Source organism: Rhinatrema bivittatum, chromosome 9 (assembly GCF_901001135.1).
Source record: "Rhinatrema bivittatum chromosome 9, aRhiBiv1.1, whole genome shotgun sequence".
NCBI classification, from domain to species: Eukaryota; Metazoa; Chordata; class Amphibia; order Gymnophiona; family Rhinatrematidae; genus Rhinatrema; species Rhinatrema bivittatum.
The window spans coordinates 158,840,709-158,854,040 of NC_042623.1; the positions used below are offsets into that span (position 1 = coordinate 158,840,709).

General features: G+C 41.8%; 1 long non-coding RNA gene across 1 annotated transcript in view; it reads right to left on the bottom strand.

The window, feature by feature from the left end:
* Positions 1-1,168: 1,168 nt before the first annotated feature.
* The window catches only part of LOC115099497, a 133,798-nt gene continuing 121,634 nt past the window's right edge, over positions 1,169-13,332 (bottom strand). The window contains exon 3 of the long non-coding RNA XR_003858807.1: positions 1,169-1,282. This is a non-coding gene — a long non-coding RNA (uncharacterized LOC115099497). The remainder of the gene's footprint in view (positions 1,283-13,332) is intronic.

Consider the following 13,332-nt stretch of genomic DNA (forward strand, 5'->3'; position numbering starts at 1 on the left):
CGGTGCCATTTCTCAATGCAGCCATGGCCAGGGACTTTTGGCCAGCTTGGGGGGGCCTCCTGACCCCCACAAGACTTGCCAAAAGTCCAGCGGGGGTCCGGGAGCGACCTCCTGCACGCGGGCCATATTGCCAATCTTCAAAATGGCGCCGGCGCTACCTTTGCCATCACTATGTCATACCCGTATGACATACCCATATGACATATATCATAACCGTATGACAAAGTGAGGGCAAAGGTAGCGCCGGCGCCATTTTGAATACGGCCCGCGTGCAGGAAGTCACTCCTGGACCCCCGCTGGACTTTTGGCAAGTCTTGTGAGGGTCAGGAGGCCCCCCCAAGCTGGCCAAAAGTCCCTGGGGGTCCAGCGGGGGTCCGGGGGCGATCTCCTGCATGCGTGAAGTCGGGAGCCAGGAACCAAAATGGCGCCGGCGCTACCTTTGCCCTGTCACATGATAAGGGCAAAGGGCCACCGGCGCCATTTCTCAACGCAGCCGTGGCCAGGGAGCTGGAGATCACATCGGGACCCCCCACTGGACCCCAGGTAATTTAAAACATTTTGGGGGGGTTCGGTAGGGTGGGGGATTTGTTTTAAAGGTTCGGGGTGGATTTTAGGGTTTTTTTGGTGTGCCGGTTTTCCCGCCCTCCCCCGATTTACGATTTTTAACGATTTTAAAAAAAACCACGATGATAAGATTTCCCTCCCCCCCCAGCCAAAATCGATCGTTAAGACGATCGATCACACGATTCACACCCCTAACAAATACCCTTCAGTAAATAGACAGTATAGGGATACTAGAAAGAAATCCCAGACTTGAAATCTTTTTTTATGCTCTGGCTGATCAGAGGTCTGCTGAATGTATCCATGGTAAAAAGATTACGAGCATGGAAAGGATAATTGGACATGTCTTACTGCAACAAGAGATCACTTGGAAAAGCAGCATAGAGCATTTTTGCTTGTAGAAGAGGCTGGTACCACCATTGTGGTTGCCTAGGCTTCAATTAAAGCAGCAGGGAAGCCACAGGAGGAAAGTAGAGATTATTTATTTATTTATTTAATTTATTTACAAGGTTTTATATACCGTCATTTGGAGGATACCATCACAACGGTTTACATGAATAAATAATTAGAAATAAAAGTAGTAAAAACAGCTATTCTAAAATACAAGGGTAATACCATATAAAATAAGCAAATAGCATAAAAAAATACAATAAAATAGATAAATCATGGTAATGATTAAGGATACAGAGTGATTAAAATAATGAAGTTTAAATCAGTTGTCCTGCAAAAAAAAAAAAAAAAAAAAGTGATTACTGGTCATTACAAACAGCCATGTTTTTAAATCTCTTTTAAATAATTTTGAATTCTGTGGCAATCTTAGTTTTTCTGGTAGTGCATTCCAAATTTTTGCCCAGCAAGGGAGATCACTCTATTTCTAACCTGCATTAGATATGCAGATTGTACCATTGGGATGAACAATAGGCCTTTATTATTTGATCTTATTTAAATTTTTTATCAAGTTTTATATACCATCATTCAGTAATGCCATCACAACGGTTTACATGTTTCAACAAGGGGATATATAGACAGGTAGTACAGAGATCATTGTCAAGGTAAAGATAAGGTAAATGTACAGGGAGGTGTGGGTACAGGTACAGTCAGGTAAAAGTACAGCAGGTAAGGTAAAGAGGGGTGAGGTAATAAGGTGGGAATTAAACTATGGGAACGGTTATGTTCTCAGCTGGAGATGGTTCGGAGTTATGTTGTCCTTGGGAGCTAAACATGTTGAAGTTCATTTGGGAGTTCAGTTGCTGAGGTATTGTAGGGAGAGTTAGGGTTTCATTGTAAGCTTTGAATAACAGCCAAGTTTTCAGATCCTTTTTGAATGTTATTAAGTTGGGTTGCATTCTAAGGTCCATCGGGAGTGAGTTCCATAATTTAGGGCAGGCGATGGAGAATGCTCTTTCACGGGTTGTTGATAGTTGTGCTGTTTGGACAGGGGGAATTCTCAGAAGGCCTTTGTTGTTTGAACGTAGGTTTTGTTGAGTCATGTGAGGAATGAGGTTAATGCTAGACCAATTTGATTGATCTTTATATATTAATTTGTGTGTAATGGTCAGGGTTTTATATTCTATATGGTATTTGATTGGTAACCAGTGTAGGGAAATAAGGAATGGTGTAATGTGTTCATGTTTTTTAATGCTTGTTAGAATTCTTGCTGCTGAGATTTGTAGGATTTGGAGCGTTCTGATGCTAGAAGCTGGTAGTCCAATAGTTGATGTTGGAGAAAATGAGTAGTTGAAGTACAGATCTGAAGTCCTCCATGGTTAGAAAAGATTTTAGGCATCTTAGGGTTAATAGTTTGTAATATCCATCTTTAATTTTGGTTATGATGTGGTTTTTTAAAGATAGTTCATTGTCTATGATCACTCCTAGGTTGCATGTATGTGTTACTGGGGAGATGGGTTCATTATGGTTCTCGAGCAAGAGGGGAGGTGGTAGTGATGGGCTGGGTTTCCGATCCATGATAATTAATTCAGTTTTTTTCAATGTTAATTATGAGTTTCAAGCGGGTTAGCAGATGTTTGATTGTGGATAGATTTGTGGCAGTTTTCTTGTAAGTTTCACCCAGTGAATTTTGGATTGGAATTAATATTTGTATGTCATCGGCACAGAGGAAGTGGGTCAAGCAGAGTTCTTTTAGGAGATGGCATATTGGCAGAAGATATATATTGAAGAGTGTTGCAGAAAGTGCAGAACCTTGAGGCACTCCAGTGTGAAGGTTAATTTTATTTGATAAGTTGTTATTGACTGAGACTTGTTAGTTTCAGTTGGAAAGGTATGATGAAAACCATCACAGGGTTATGTCATATAACCCTATTTCTGAGTGACGGTCCATGAGTATGTTATGGTTCACTGTGTCAAAAGCTGCAGATAGGTCTAACATTATGAGTTGGTATTTTTGCCCATTGTCAAAGCCTCTGAGTATAGTGTCATTCAATGAGAGTAGTAAAGTTTTGGTGCTGAGGTTTTTTCTGAAGTCGATTTGGGTTGGAGAGGATATTGTTTTAAATTCTTAAATTTCTTTGTGGTGTATGCAGCCTGATGGAGACGTTGAACCATTCTGTTGCTTCACCATATATTATTTTATGTATGATACAAAGAGTTTTATATTCAATATGATAATTTATTGGTAACCAATGTAAGGAGATCAGAACAGGTGTAATGTGGTCATATTTTTCTGTATTTGTTAAGATCCTTGCTGCTGCATTTTGAAGGACTTGCAGGGGACAAATGGTCGATTGAGGGAGACCTAGTAGTAAGGCGTTACAGTAGTCAATGTTGGAGAACAATAGGGTTTGAAGTACTGTTCTATTTTGATCCAGTAAAGGTTTTAAACATTTAAGAGTATGTAATTTATTATAACCATCTTTCAATTTATTAGCAATATGCTTTTTTAGAGTAAGTTTGGAGTCAATGATAACTCCTAAATCATGTGCATTGTTTCCTATTGCAAGGTTGGTTTTATTATCCTCAAGTATGATATTCAGGGGTTTTATTTATTTTATTTATTTATTTTATTTATTTGTGTTTTTCTATACCGGCATTCACGGAGGTTCGTATCATGTTGGTTTACATATAATAAGGGGTGAGCAATACATTATAACGTACATAACTATAACATGAGAGTATAAATTACAAATTATAACAAGTGCACAGAAAAGAAAGTTACAATAAAACAGGGATGATTCTAACTGGGAGTAGAAGAAGAAGATGATAGAAGTTTAACATAAAAGTAGAACGTTGCAGTAGTTGGTAATGTCTGGATCAGTTTAATGGATGATGATCAGTATGGCTAAGTTTGATGGAAGAGAATCAGTAAGGGTCCGGAAAGGCTTTCTTGAATAACCATGTTTTAAGTCTTTTTCTGAAGGTTGGAAAGCATGGTTCCTGTCGTAATTCTAAGGGGATGGAGTTCCATAGTGGGGGACCTGCTGTGGAGAAGGCCCGATCTCTCAATGTTATATGTTGGGTGGTATTGGCGTGTGGTACCTGTAGATATTCTCTGTACGCTTCTCTAATGGGTCTGGTGGAGGAGTGTTTTTTGAGAGTTATTTGTAGATAGAGTGGAGCAAGTCCATGGATATTTTTGTAGATTGTGGTGAGGGACTTATGGATTATTCTGTAGTGGATTGGCAACCAGTGAAGGTCTTTGAGGTCTGGCGTAATGTGATCTCTTCTCCTCTTGTTTGTTAAGATTCTTGCTGCCGTGTTCTGTATCATTTGGAGAGGTTTAGTATGGGATGATGGGAGACCTAGTAGGATAGCGTTGCAGTAATCTATTTTAGCAAAGATTATTGCTTGGAGCACTGTTCTATAATCATGGAAATGAAAGAGGGGTTTTATTCTTTTTAATACGTGTAGTTTGTGGAAGCAGTCTTTAGTTGTTTGGTTAATAAATGATTTTAGGTTTAGCCGGTTGTCTATAGAAACTCCTAGATCTCTTACTTTTGAGATTTGCAAGTTGGCTGGCGGGTTCGTAGTGATTTTGCAGTTTTCTGGAGAGATGAGCAGGAATTCGCTTTTTGATTGGTTTAGAATTAAATTTAACCTGGAAAGGATGCCGTTAATTTCTTGAAAACAGTTTTCCCAAAATTCTAGAGTTTTAGTGATGGATTCTTTGAGGGGGATCACGATCTGGACATCGTCGGCAAATATAAAGTGTTTTAGGTTCAATTTGTTTAGCAGATGGCAAAGCGGGAGAAGGTATATGTTGAAAAGTGTTGGTGAGAGTGAGGAACCTTGAGGAGCTCCTAGTGAAGAAGGGTATCTGAGGGATTCTTTGTTGTGGATTCTAACCTTGAAACCTCTTTTCTCTAGGAATGTCTTGAACCAGGTTAGTGCTGATCCTGTAATACCGATGTTCACCAGCTGGTTTAGTAGTATGGCGTGGTTTACAGTGTCGAATGCTGCCGATAGGTGCAATAGGATCAATAGGAAGGCCTGTCCTTTGTCGAGGCCCAAGGTGAGGTAGTCCGTCAGGGAGATGAGTAGGGATTCGGTACTTGAAGCTTTTCTGAAAACGTATTGAGTAGGGAATATAATTTTGTGTTCTTCTATGTAGTCCGATAGTTGCATGTTAACTAGTTTCTCCATCACCTTGGCAATGAATGGAAGATTGGAGATTGGACGGTAGCTGTTAGGATCTTTGGGGTCCAAGTTAGGTTTCTTGAGAAGCGGTTTGATGGATGCTAGTTTAAGGTCGTCTGGATAGAAACCCTGGGTAAATGAGCAGTTAATGATGTCCGCCAGGGTTTTGTTGATGGTGTCCGGGATTAGAAGTAGTAATTTAGACGGGATTTGGTCGAAGGGATGTGATGAAGGTTTCATTTTCTTCAGAAGTGTTTGGATCTCTGAGGATGTGGTGAGTTCAAGAGATTGGAGGGATATGTCCTTATTGTGGTGTATGTAGGTACTGGCTGGTGTGCCAGTAATGGGCTTTAATTGTGTTAGGAGGTTTGTGACTTTATTACTGAAGAAGAGTGCCAGCTCATCTGCTTTTGTTTGAGCTTGGTTGATTGGTATGTCTGGTGGATTGGCCTGAGTTAGATTGGAGACGAATGTGAAAAGGGCTTTGGAGTCGAAGATAAGGTCATGAATCTTATGTGCGTAGAAGTCCCTTTTTGTTTTTAAGGTGGAGCTCTTGTATGAGTGGAGGGCGAGTTTGCATACAGAAAGCGTAGCGGGGGAAGGGGCTTTATGCCATTTACTTTCTTTCTGATGTAGACTGAGTTTGAGGTTTCTAAGTTCGTTAGTAAACCATGGCTGTCTTTTGGATGCACCTTGTTTCAATTTTTTTGTTATCAGTGGACATAGTTTGTTTGCCACAGTTTCTGTTATGGTAGACCAGGAATTTATGGCTGAATTGGGGGATGTGACGTCTATGAGTGAGAGTTCCGTGTTTAGATGATTGCTGAGTTCGTCAGAGGAGCTTACTTTTCTGTAGAGAAATGAATGTTGAGGGGAGTGTTTGTTGCTCGTTTGGGTCATCGAAAAGGTGGTGGAGATTAATGAGTGGTCTGACCAGGGAACTAGTTTGCATGTAGGGTGTACTGAATGTGTTATACCTGAGTTCAGAAAGATAAGGTCCAGTGTGTGACCTGCCTTGTGCATAGGTTCGTTGATTATTTGTTTGAATCCCATTGCAGACATGGCGGTAAGGAAGGTTTCGCAGCTGGTTGAGAGTGTGGGGTTGTCAACGTGTAAGTTAAAATCTCCTAGGATTATCGTTGGGGAGTCTGGATTTAGATAAGATGCTATAATTTCAAGGATGGGTGTTGCATCTGCTTCTAGAAGGCCTGGAGGGGCGTATACTAGAAGGATTTGGAGAGAGTCTGATTTGAAAAGGCCTGTTTCTAGTTTTGAGTCAGATTTAATTGGGTAGTGTGAGAATCTCAGATCTTTCTTAGCTGCTAGGAGAATACCCCCACCCCTTTTCTTCTGTCGGGGGATAGAGAAAAAGTCGTAGGTCTGAGTTGGTAGTTGATTAATTAAAGCTATATCTGTAGATTTAAGCCATGTTTCTGTTATGGCACAGAGGTCCGTATTTGCATCTAGGAGAAGGTCATTTAAGATCAGTGATTTCTTGGATAGTGATTGAGCATTAAATAAGATCAGAGAAAAAAGAGCAAATACTAGAAGTTGGGTGATTGGAGCAATCATGATAGGGATAAGGGATTTGTAGGTGCGTTGATTTGCGAGTATGGTTGATTTTCCTGCGAGTAGCGTTCGATGATGGAGAATCGGTATTGGGAGACCGTGGCACATTGCTTGCATGGTTAGGAGCATTAGTAGCGTTAGTTGTAGATTGATTGATAAATAAAAATGCCGTATGATTTGCTGGAGTTTGGAGGTAAGAATGTAGAGGTAAGGCTGTCTGAGTTGCTGGAATTGAATGACTGATAGCGTTTTGTAGTCTGATCTGTGGAGTCTAGTTGTCTGAGTTGTAGCGTCTGGTTGTCTGTGCTGTATCGTCTGGTTGTCTGTGCTGTATCGTCTGGTTGTCTGTGCTGTATCGTCTGGTTGTCTGAGCTGTAACGTCTGGTTGTCTGAGCTGTTTTGTATGGTTGTCTGTACTGTATCATCTGGTTGTCTGAGCTGTACTGTCTGCTTGTCTGCAAATGTGGAGTCCGGTTGTCTGAGTTGTGAAGTCCGGTTGTCTGAGATGTGGAGTCCGGTTGTCTGAGATGTGGAGTCCGGTTGTCTGAGATGTGGAGTCCGGTTGTCTGAGATGTGAAGTCTGGTTGTCTGAGTTGTGGAGTCCAGTTGTCTGAGTTGTGGAGTCCGGTTGTCTGAGATGGGAGGAGGGATAGCCTAGTGGTTAGAGCAGTGGACTATGAACCAGAAGACCAAGGTTCAAGCCCTGCTGTCGCTCCTTGTGACCTTGGGCAAGTCACTTTACCCTACATTGCCTCAGGTACAAAAACTTAGATTGTAAGCCCTCTGGGGATAAAGAAATACCTACAGTACCTGAATGTAAACCGGTGTGATATCTCAATTGAGATCGAATGTCGGTATATAAAAAAAATAAATAATAATAATGTGAAGTCCGGTTGTCTGAGATGTGGAGTCCAGTTGTCTGAGATGTGGAGAATGGTTGTCTGAGCTATAGCGTCAGTGCAGACTGCAGCGTCTCACCTGGTTGTCTGTGTTGTAGTAGGCTGGATTGGATGACTGATAGTCTGGATGAATAATGTTTGGTGAGGCTGAGTTGTATGACAGAGGTTGGAAGAATGGACGCTGGTGGGTGCTTGTGGATGAGCTAGTGAGAGTTTGATTGACACTGTAGGGTTCGGGTCTGCACGAAGGGGTGCACAAAGGGGCGGGCCCCTTTGTCGCTCTCCTTCGGCACAAGGCGCCTGGTAGCGGGTCGGCTCTTTAAATCGTGTGCCGTCGCGCTCGGGTGATGTCACCGGTGCGACTTTGTAGAGCAGAGGCGGCGTCGGTCAGCAGGACGAGGCCCAACCCTGGTTGACTCCTCCCCGGTTAGAATCGCTCGGCAGGAGGGGGCTGGATCGAGACGGCGTGGAGCGGATGGACGAGGAAGGCCTAGAAGAGGAAGGCAGAGAAGAGGTAAGATCCCCGCGTGGCCGGGGCAGGGCCCACGGTGGTAGGGCGAGAGTTAAGGGTCTTACCCCGATGGGCTCAAGCACCGGCTGCGCGGGCCTCTCTCCCAGCTCCTACGAAGTCTCCGGAGTTGCCTCCTTCAGGGACCGGCCGTTCGCTTTCAAAAGGGCGCCTGGTAGCGGGTCGACTCTTTAAATCGTGTGCCGTCGCACTCGGGTGATGTCACCGGCGCGACTTTGTAGAGCAGAGGCGGCTTCGGTCGGCAGGACGAGGCCCAACCCTGGTTGACTCCCCCCCGGTTAGAATCACTCGGCAGGAGGGGGCTGGATCAAGACGGCGTGGAGCGGATGGACGAGGAAGGCCTAGAAGAGGAAGGCAGAGAAGAGGTAAGATCCCTGCGTGGCCGGGGCGGGGCCCACGGTGGTAGGGCGAGAGTTAAGGGCCTTACCCCGATGGGCTCAAGCGCCGGCTGCGCGGGCCTCTCTCCCAGCTCCTATGAAGTCTCCGGAGTTGCCTCCTTCAGGGACCGACCGTTCGCTTTCAAATGCAGCTCTCCTGTCTAATAATATGATTTCAGTTTTATCGACATTCAGCATTAATTTCATGTTGGTTAATAGTTGGTTAATCATGGATAAGTATATCTCTGTCAGTTTGAGAGTTGTCTGTATTGGAGAATTTATTGGAATTAAGATTTGGATGTCATTGGCATATATATAGTGCATAAGGCCGAGTCTGCTTAGAAAATGACAAATTGGAATCATGTAAATGTTAAATAGAGTGGCTGATAATGACGATCCTTGAGGGACTCCCTTGTTCTATTTAATCAGAAATCATGTTTTTAATTTTAACTTGAAAATAGCGATTTTTTATGTAAGAATTATGTAAAAATTATGTAAGATTATTGTTATTCTTATTTATTTAAAATTTATAGACTGCCTATCAACATTACTAGACAGTTAACGAACTGCCAATATTACTAAGGTTCTGGCTGACTGTTGCATCAGATGCATCTCACATAAATTGCATTTAGTAGTACGGGATGCTTTGAGGCTTGGTGGCAAGGAGGGTGGCAGCCAAGTCCTGAAATGGTTGATTGAGAAGTGTCATAAAATAGCCATCCCTTTCAATCAGAGTGTGAAAACTAGGAAGATGCTCAGAAAGGGGCAAATAGCAGCCAGGCCACCTTTGCACAACATTGCGCATCACTTATCTTATGTTGCAGAGGTTGTCTGAACAGCAGACACCTCTTAATGGTTTGGCACTGGCCTCTGAAGTTGGATTAGAAAGTCCTTTTGGATGTCAGAACTGGACAAACATTGTACAGATAGTGCATGTCCTCGAGCCTTTCAAGGAATAAATGATTCACTGAGTTCAGCTACAGCCATGTTGGGTGGGGTTATCCCTGTAATAAACTATCAGGAGCAAGGATTAGAGGAATTTCAGATTCGTCAAAGGAAATGTTGGTGCTTGTCTAAATGCTTAAAGGAGCAAGTTGAAAAAAGGTTGAAACCTCTCAACCAACAGGACTGCTATAAGTAAGTCCCTATGTGTGACCCATGAAAAAAGGCAGTATCGCTCTGAAGTACAATGCTAGCAGAGGAAGATTCCATAGTTCCCTGATAAAATGAATTAAAAAAAAAAAAGCTGAAAATAATTTCTGAGGGTTTTGCCAATCAATTCCCCATATAGAGGGCTGCCTCTCTAGTGATACACCCCTTCTCTCTCACACACACTCCAGACAATGACTAGTATATTGGGGGGGGGGGGGGGGGAAGGGGGTGACTGAGGACGCAGTCCCCCTGTGTAGCGGGCTGACTGCTATGAGGATGTTATGGTAAGATCCGCACATCTCAGCGAGGTCAGAGACCGTGCGATATCAATCACAGGTCCAAAATTATGGAATACCTTGCCACAAAACTTGAGACTTCAGTCTAACCTGAGAACATTTAAAAAGGACCTAAAGACCTGGTGTTTTCAGCAAGCTTATGGGATTAATTCACAAGGTGCAGTTTAAATTCCAGACTGAGAGCTAATGATGTGATTTTGTTTTATTGTTTTTTTTACTGTTTCTATTTAAGTAATGATTTTTAGATACTTTTAGTCAGATTTTATTTGTATTGATTGATTTTATGTAATTTTTATTCTAATCTATTCTTATTTTTTCATTGTTTTTATAGTATTAATGTGTAAACTGTAGAGATAGAGACATAGCTCTCTGTAGAACGGTATAGAAAAGTTGGCTGTGTGATACAGAGTCCAGGGAAGGGAAGAGGACCCAGAAGAGATCTATGCTGCCAACTCAACTCATTTTCATCTGGGGGGGGGGGTGGGGGGGGTGGTTAATAAAAGAAATTAATACCTGGCAGATACTGCATTGCTGCAATTGTGCTGTAGCCAAGAATGGGAAAAGCCACAGACACAGAGAAGCATAGTTTCAGATGGAATCTTGCTTTCCCTCGTGCAGCCCAGTAGTGTAGCCAGAACTTATTTTTTGGCTGGGCCCAAGGTTAACATGAGTGGGTGCTACTGGAAATCAGATGGTTGTTTACTTTTATTGATAAATAATACTGCAGACTAAACCTGACAACAGATTTTTAAATAGTCTGCCACATCTATAATACTTTCAATATTTTAAACTCAATGACTACATGTACTTACCAATGCTAAATCATATCTGTAGTTATGAAAACATTGCAATTATATTTATAGGAGACAATGGGATTCTGCCTCGGGACATTTTTAAGACAAACATCTTGCCACACATCACAGTGTGGTTATGTTTGATATCCTACTTTTCAACAACAAAAAAGAAGTTTACAATTCTAATGCAAAAATAAACATATTTAAAAATAAAAAACTTAAAACAAAATAAAACAAATATAATCCTACAATAAAACTGACATTAAAAAAACATGTAAAACTAAGACTAGTCAGGAAATCCGCCATTACCCAATGATAAAAATTAATCTATATAGCAGTTCCAATATTATTCAAGTTGTTTTAAAACCTTATAGGATGTTATAAAAAATATTTACCATAATTTACCACATACCCTTTATCTTTCTTTTATGACAAATGCTTTATTGCATTTTTTTTTTTAATAAGGCTATAGTATTTGCTGTGAATTTTATAATTCTATGACCCTAGGGGTACACAAGACATACAAAAGTCTTCATAGGGGTCACAGTAATCATGAACGTTTGAGAAACAATGTCCTAGACTGAGAAGTACAGGTTGAAAATGGAACAAAAGAACTGCTACAGATACAACATGCTAGCAGATTACATAATCTTAGTCGCACATGCAACACACAAACAGACCCTCACCAAATACAGAATGACTACTAATTAAAAATAGAAATATATAGATAAAAACTGAACTGGAAACCTCAAAAAGCTAGACTGTTTGCAATAGAACACTGGAGAAAAAGAAACACATTTCCTCCTGTACTGTGCAAAATAGAAAGATATTAGAGATGCACATTTCCCAAAACTGAGAGAAAAAAATGAAGTGCTTCCCACAAAAAAATGAGCAGGAAAATCTTCGGGGACAATATAACATTCAGTTTTATATACAGTCTTCTTTACACCAAAGGAGACCCAAGGCAATTTACAATAAGAATATAAATACAGTAAGCATAAAATATCTAGAAATACATCAGCAGAAAATAATCTAACAATATATCAACTTTGTTTCAAAAGTGCATCCATTCTTTACTAAAACAAAACCCCAGAATAAACGGTAGCTATAGCAATAAATTATACTGTACCCTGTCACTAAGTAAAAAAATAATCTGACTAGGTACAATATGAACCAGAACCAAAACCTGAGAATTGTTATTGCCCTTTCATTAAACCTATAATTTTATTATACTGTTATCACTTTATGGAATTTTTTTCACAAATATTCCTTTTATTTAATACACAGGTTATCTATTGCTTTCTCAATGCCTGTATACATTATCAGGCAAATCAAATTTCGTGTAACAGAATTTCAACTCTCAACCCCTGACCCTAGCAGTCTGCCTCAATGCCCCTCCTCTACATGATTTGTGAGAGAGAGTCCACCAGCTGGGGGAGATGATAGCTGAGACTTAGACAATAGAGCAGGGCTTCCCAAACCTGTTTTGAGGACCCCACAGCCTGTCAGGTTTTCAGGCTATCCACAATGAATATGCATGAGGTACATTTGCATAGCTTGGAGACTTAGTATATACAAATTTTTCTCATGATATTCATTATGGATATCCTGAAAACCCGACTGGCTGGGGGGTCCTCAGGACAGGTTTGGGAAGCTCTACACTAGAGACATGGAGTGGCATGGGGAATGAGAGCTTGTCAGTCTCAATCACTCATCTCCAGCCACGCCACTCCCATCTCCCATCAGTCCCTCCCTAGCAATCTCACTCACCCACCTTCACCCACCTTCATCCACATACCCCTCCCCAACAATCTCACCCACCCACCTCCACCCATTCACGCCCATTTCCTTCCATCCCCCTCCCTTCTCTGGCAGTCACACTCACCTACCTCCACCCACACGTGTCTTGCTCCCACCCCTCCCCTCCATCTCAATCTCAGTCACCCACCTCCACCCACCAATGTTCATCTCCATCCATCCTCCATCCCTCCCCTCTCCAGCACTCTCACTCGCTTACCTCTACCTATCCTCACCCAGCCCCCCTCCTCTCCTCAGCATTTTTGCTAGCCTACTTACACCCACCTACATCCATCTCCCTCCAGCCCCCTTTCCCTCCCCAGCAGTCTTGCTCACTACCTCCATTCAGTCACATCTATCTCCCTCTAGTCACCACCCTTCACCTCCCCGCTCTCACTCACCCATCTCCATCCCAACCTCACTCCTTCCTTAGATGTCTTACTTGCTCATCTCCACGCACATTAATCTCACTCTCAACCCACCACCTTCTACAGCAGCCTCACATTTAGCCTCCAGCATTCTCAGGCTGAAATGTTGATGTGAACAAGAATAAGAAGTCAAAAATGATTGCCAAGTCCTCTAACTCATTACATTGTGTACTTTGAAAAACCTATTCACCTTGGCTCCAGAGAATTCAAAGGGGAAAGCTTCACAACTGCTATACATGAATAAAAACACTTATTATAGTCATTAGGAATGAGCATTTGGGAGAAATTAATTGAAAATTAGATGAAATTTCATTTAATTTTGTTGCATTTCATTATCAAA